The sequence below is a fragment of the Cornus florida genome, unplaced genomic scaffold (assembly GCF_030987335.1).
Source record: "Cornus florida cultivar Cherokee Brave unplaced genomic scaffold, ASM3098733v1 CherokeeBrave_3.0.0_Hap2_Chr02, whole genome shotgun sequence".
NCBI lineage: Eukaryota > Viridiplantae > Streptophyta > Magnoliopsida > Cornales > Cornaceae > Cornus > Cornus florida.
The window spans coordinates 2,979,542-2,986,257 of NW_026775572.1; the positions used below are offsets into that span (position 1 = coordinate 2,979,542).

At 31.7% G+C, this 6,716-nt stretch overlaps 1 long non-coding RNA gene across 1 annotated transcript; it reads left to right on the forward strand.

The window, feature by feature from the left end:
• The first annotated feature begins 3,424 nt into the window (after positions 1-3,424).
• Positions 3,425-4,819, forward strand: LOC132293123 (uncharacterized). Its single transcript, XR_009477779.1, has 2 exons — positions 3,425-4,058; positions 4,352-4,819. It is a non-coding gene; the product is annotated as an uncharacterized LOC132293123 (long non-coding RNA).
• The last annotated feature ends 1,897 nt before the right edge of the window (positions 4,820-6,716 follow it).

Genomic DNA, 6,716 nt, shown 5'->3' on the forward strand with positions numbered 1-6,716 from the left:
CATATAATGATCACAATAACAAGTTGAGAAAAAACAATAAAATCAGTCCTGCCCTATTGCTTGAAGAAAATAAATTTGCAATAGTCAATCAATGCCTATCAAATAGAATAGGTCTATCACAAATTGAATTTCAATACTAATATATAATTATATATACACATATACAGTGAGAGAGATCAGGTCAGAAAAACACTTCGGTCTCCAAATATTACCGCGATTCGTAACTTTCGCCAAGCAACTCCCTGCGTGTGAGAGAGAGAATTTTCAATACGCAATAGGGATGTCAATTTTTACCGTCCCGCCCCGTTAATAACGGATATGGGAATACTTTTTATACTATTAGGGGGTATGGATACAAATTTTGTACCCGTCGCGGGTCACGGGGCGGAGCGGATAAGGGTTCAGTATACATATCTTAGGGGCCCCGCCCCGCCCCACTAAGTATATAACTATATTATATATATATATATATATATATATATATATATATATATAAAAACTTGGTATTAAATTTGCTTTTGTTTTGGTTATGGTAGAACTTCTTGTGATTTGGTTGTATTAAACTTTTATTTTTATTTATTATGTTATCTGAATTATGTTATGTGCATGTTATTTTTTTTTATTTTTGTTGCGATACATAATTTCATTTATGTTGTGCCATTTCCAGACTTTCCACATTCAAATAGCAGGAGCTTAAGTTCCAAAAAGTGGAAGAAAAAATTTGTTAGCGGGGCAGACATGGGTGTACAGTATTCCCAATGGAGCGGGGCTGAACATGAAAATCCAACCCGTCGAGAGTCTCGAGGCGACCATGGACTTGACAAAAATTAAAAAGGGTGGGGCGGGATTTAGGGAAACCGCTCCAAACCCGCCCCGTTGCCATCCCTATTATGCAACTACGCTATGGTAATAATGTTGCGTATTCACTAACCTATATATCATACAGTAATGTTGTGTATTCACTAATCTGTATATTATGCGGTAATACTGCGTATTTACTAAGTTGCCGTATTCACTAAGCTATATATATATCATACGGTAATATTGCGTATTCACTAAGCTGTATATTATATGGTAATATTGCGTATTTACTAAGCTGTAATATTGCGTATTTACTAAGCTGTATCTACATATGGTAATGTATGATAATTACAGAAAGCAATATACCGCCGTTGTAACGGCTACTTTTTTATATTTGGGGGGCTCAGGAAGCTTCTGGGGGCAAAGGTTAAGAATTGGGCTCTATAGTGACTGATCCGCTATGGCCCATGGAAAGAATTGCCCGTTTGTTTCTGAGCCAGTACTATACGCCACTTTACTCTCAAAGCCCATATCATTAAACACAATTCAAAGGGCGTTACCTTTCAGGGGCCCACTAGACCACCTCCGCAAACAATGACAAATCTTTGGAGCCCGACTACCGCAAAAAATAAAAAAATAAAAGCCTTTGGAGCCCGACATGTGGGGCCAATTCTAATATTATTGTCGTTGTGCTCTTATTTTTTTGTTCTAATTTTTCTATTCCTAAATTTTTGTTTAAAGAAATTTGATGAATATTTAAAAGCACAAGCTATATTATTGGTGTTTCTGTAGATGCAGATATTATTTTAACACAATGTGACACATATACACGCTCTTAACTTTATCTCAGCCCACTTTCGAGTTAACAAGCAATTCACTCATTCATTAAAAAAAAAAAAAAAATTTATTCAATCATTGTAATCTAAGGTTCTGTTTGATTAGATAAAAATAGTAAGAAATGAAAAGAAAAGTAAAGTGAATAAAAAGAATATTGATTTTCTAGTATGTATTTGATTATAATGAAAATTTCTTCTAGAAAATGATAGGAAAATATCGTTTGTATACCTAAATTATTCTTATTTTATAAAATAATAAAGAATTAGTAATAAAATATATTTAAAAAAATGATAAAGTTTTCAATTAATTTAGAATTTTTTAAGTACTATTATTCATATATGATGAAAAATAACTAAGAATGAAAGTAAATTAATTAAAAATTTACCAATGATAAAGTTGTTAATAGACTCCAATTATTTGAAACGTAGTAAAAAATTGTTATTGTTTCCAAATATAAAATGAACATGTTGGGTAAAATAGGAAAATTAAATAAAAAAGCATGCTTTAATAGGAAACCGTGTTTTGTGAAGGAAACATTTTGGAAAAAATAATGGGTTACAAAAACCCTAATTTTCTATCTAACCAAATTATAAAAAAGTTTTAAAATTTTCTATTTCCTTTCTTTTCCGATTGATTCTATCTGACCAAACGAAGCCCAAGTGATTCTTCACCTTTCAAAAAGTTAAGGGTTCAATTTTTTATAAAAATAAAGTGTGTGAGTGTATTTTTTACTAAGGTAAATTATATTATTATTATTATTAATAACATAAATAAATAAATTATCATTTTTAGAAAAAATGCTTTAGTTCCTCAGTTCCTCTACTAAAATGGGACATTTCATCATTTAGCATTTTGAATTTAAAATAAAAATTAATTCATCAATTTAATGCAATCAAACGTAACATAAATATTTTTTGTTAGGTCTTTAGAGCGATTTCATATTAAGTTCAACAACTTGCATTTGCCTGATTATGCTATTATTATTGTTTTCTACTTCTTTTTTAACCTTTTATTACAACTGAAAAAACAAACATGCCATGCAATACATAACATGCACACATTTTTTGAAATAAAAAGGGCACACACAAAGAGAGGTATTTATTTTTTATTTTTTTAAAGGGAGTTCACACTGTACGTACAGTCTGTACTACATGCATGATTTAATTAACCCTTCAATTGTTGACCTTGAATTGGAGATAAATGACATTATAATAGTGTTATCTCCACCATCATAAAATAACTAAACGTGTTAGACTCTTGACGTGCTTTTATTATTTTTTATTTTATGTCTACTTTAAGCTAATGTGCTGTGAAGGAAGACCCGAAACAATGACATCCACTGAAACCGCAAAAATAAAATATATATATATATGTATAAATAAATAAATAAAAAGTAGTATTTGGATTTTGGAATATTCACTTGTCTTGATGCACTAGGAAAGACATGCAACTTAATTTTATTTTATTTTTAAAAAAATTAATATGATTAGTTCTAAAGCTGTGTGTTACAGCTTGAGTCGATTTCATACAGTAGCAGAGCTGAATCATTGGAGTGAGTCGCCGGTCAAGTCTACTAGTCTTACCGGTTACCACGTTTCTTTGACAAGATATTTCAATTCACACCTCAATAATTCAAAGTTCAAGCCCCCCCTAGGTCCACATGCGCTGGTCCGCTTTATTTGTCATTTTCTGGTGGGTTCAATTTTACTTAAAAACAAAACAGTTTCTTTATTTTTTTTATATCAGTAAGCCGATCTCTAATATAACATTCTTTACCACTTGAACTCGTAACGTTTATATTGCACCTTGAGTCATCTGGCTTTTTTCTCAGGGCGGGGGAATTACATATTGTGACTGGTCTGCATTCTTGACAAGTTTTAGAAGCGAGCCAGTTCTGATCGGATCAATAATTAGGTCTAATTCTGATACTAACTGTAACGAGTAAGCGCTTACCCACTTATTCAAAAATTTAATTTATTAAATAATGTTACATACCTACCTATTTATACTCATTTCACTTTTCACCCGAATTCGTTGCGACACAAGTACCCCTTGTAGCAACTTAACTCATACTGTTAGCAAAATTGTCAAACTAAAGGAGACGCAAGTGGTCGAGGTAGGTGACTTGGCATCACAGAGCGAGATATTTTTAATTAATTGTTGTTATTTTGCGTGCAAAGTGGCTAATTATTTTTAATGTCTTGTTAAATGCATGGCTCTTATATAAAGTCAGTTCATCTATTATATATACCATACCCTTGGACCTGGGTAGTCCATAAACTCTAGAGCAGATAGAGCTAAGCAAATTACAGTATTATTCACACGATGATTTGCTCAATGGCTCAGGTAGGCAGCTTCATGCCCAAGACCTTGCTCCTTATGCCCACCTCCAAACCCTTTCAGCGCAGAAATATGATTATGTAAGTCAGTAATTTCAGTTGGGTTTGGATATTTTCTCAGCTTCATTAACAGATTCATCGATCCTTACATTCAGCTTCATTTCCTAGCCCTTTTTTTTTTTCTTTCTTCTTCTGCTTTTTCGATCTTCTTCTCTCTATGTGGATCTTTCTTTCTTTTTTATATTATAATTATTATTTATTTTAACATGATGAATCATTATTTGTTTGTTTGAGGATTATATTAATTATTCATGATAATAACTAACACTCGTCCTTAATATTCTTTTTATTATTATTATTATTTTGGGTGCAAGATGCGCTGCAAATCCGAGGCCAAAGGTCATTCCGGGAAGAAATCCTCCACAAACCAACCGCGAGCTCACTTCAATTAATGACGAGAAAATAAGAAAAAGTAGCTTGGGTAACAAAGAAGATAATAAAAAAGCCAAAGGAGATGATGGCAGTGCGGTGAAGAATGAGGCCACCGATCACTAATGCAAGTTGGCTAGAGTTTATTATATATATATCTATATTAGAATAATTAATATATAGTTAGTTTGAAAGGTGCGTTTGTGAAACTACATGTGATGTGATCATGTGAGTCATGTGACTACTGTTGTAATATATGTTTGAACACTATTTTTCTTTTTCTTTTTTCTTTTTTTTTTGTCCTTTTTGGTTCGTAGGAGTATATATAGCAGATGTACAAGATATACTCCTTAGTACCGTGTGTGGTGGGATGTTTCGTTCTGCATGGAATAATTATGATTTGCATAGGGGTATCTAATATGTTACAGTAATTTTTTTGTTTACAGGTTGTGGTTTTTATTTTAAACTTTTCCAAGTCATTATATTTCCCAAAAATTCTGAGATGCCAACTTATTTTATTTTCTAGTAATTTATAAACAAGTATATTGTCGAACTATTTTTGGTTTCAATTAATCCCTTTATCTTTTAAAAATGGATTGCACATCTTATTTGGCTGAGTGGTATGTATTTCCACATTGCTCGTTTTTCTAATTATGAAGCATGGCTAAGCGATCCTATTCACAATGGCCCTAGTGTGCAGGTGGTTTGGCCAATGGTGAGGCACTACCTAAGAGTATATCTAATGCAAAATGTTTTTTGTCCATACTAAGGTTATATTTTGAGAGTAGCTACAATGTGAAAATGCTATATTTTAGCAATTCTGTTTCAATGGTGCATTTCATTCAAAATGCTATTTGGAGTATATTTTTTTCATCTATATTTTGAAAAATGGCACTGTATGAGAAAAAATAGACCTCTCAAAAAATTTTGAGAGTTGCTATATATGGCAATACTTTTACTAATTTCAAAATAGAGGAGTTTTTTGAGAGCCCATTGAAATGTTATTATTTTTATTCACCTACTATTATTTGATTTTGAGAAGGCTTTGGAGATGCTACAAGGGCATATATGATATTCCTATATATGGAAGCACAACCTCCAAAAGCCCGAAGGCAACAAGGACCCAAGGCCCAAAGCCCAACACAGGCTAACAAACCTACCGACAAGCCTCCACCTAAACTAACAAGAACCATTGAACAACTAGCCACCCATGGTAAAGAGAAGAAGGAGCAACAGACAACAGAAGAGAAACCGGGGCTACGAAGAAAGGTCAACATCCCTAGACATTGTGCTAGGGAGTTTCCATTTATTACCTTGCTAGACGACAATCTTTGATATCTTAAGAAACACCGACTTTGACACAAGTTTTTTTTTTTTTTTTTTTTTTTTTTTTTTAAGGCGTTTTCTAACAAATAGGAGTCATCTTAAATTCATGTAAAGAAATAATTATGTTATGACACATCATCTCTCATTGTCAATTAAAAAAAATATCAAAAAGAAAAAAGAATGGAAATCAGGTGAGTCCAGTTCACATTTGAATGGCATTATTTTATTATTTTTTATTTTTTATTGATGAAGGCACGTGATAACAAAATTGTTTCACGTGTATATATATGATGAAAATAGTGTAGGTTTTTACTGATGAGGACTTAATGGTGCTGTCACTTTTGTGATTACGTATTTGATAATTTCGGATTAGGTTTAGAAATGTATAAGAAATGAATGAAAAATTATAAATGGGTAAAAAATATAAACTAATATTATACTAGCATGTTTATCAAAACATTTACAATTGGCTATAATGGCATTATAACTTATAATGCCTTGATAACTTATAAAAGGAAAAAAAAAAAATTTGATAATTTGTTTTACTTTGTTGACTGCTGTCCTGATAAGATAGGTTTAAATAAGTTGTGTAAACTTCATTTAGACTCATGTACTTTGTTTATGCACTATGTCAAATCGTTGTTTTTTTTTTTTTTTTTTTTGACACATGTCAAATTCCAGCTCAAATAACGGCCAAAGATGATGAGATATATCTCGTGCTGACATCATCAACAAAAATTATTCTTAAAACCTGATTTACAGTCCTCATTTCCAGATGCGGCGGTGCCTTCCATGAATTTTTGAAGTGCGAATTTTACATTTATTAATTTACCTTTTAATCTTTTTTGTCTTGTAAAAAAAAAGTCCTCATTCCCTCCGATTCATTTAACAAATTAAACATATTCCTCTAGTTTACTAATTCTAACTGTTAAAATTTATATGTCCTGACATAACAAATTCCTATTTGGCTCTCGCAATATATCT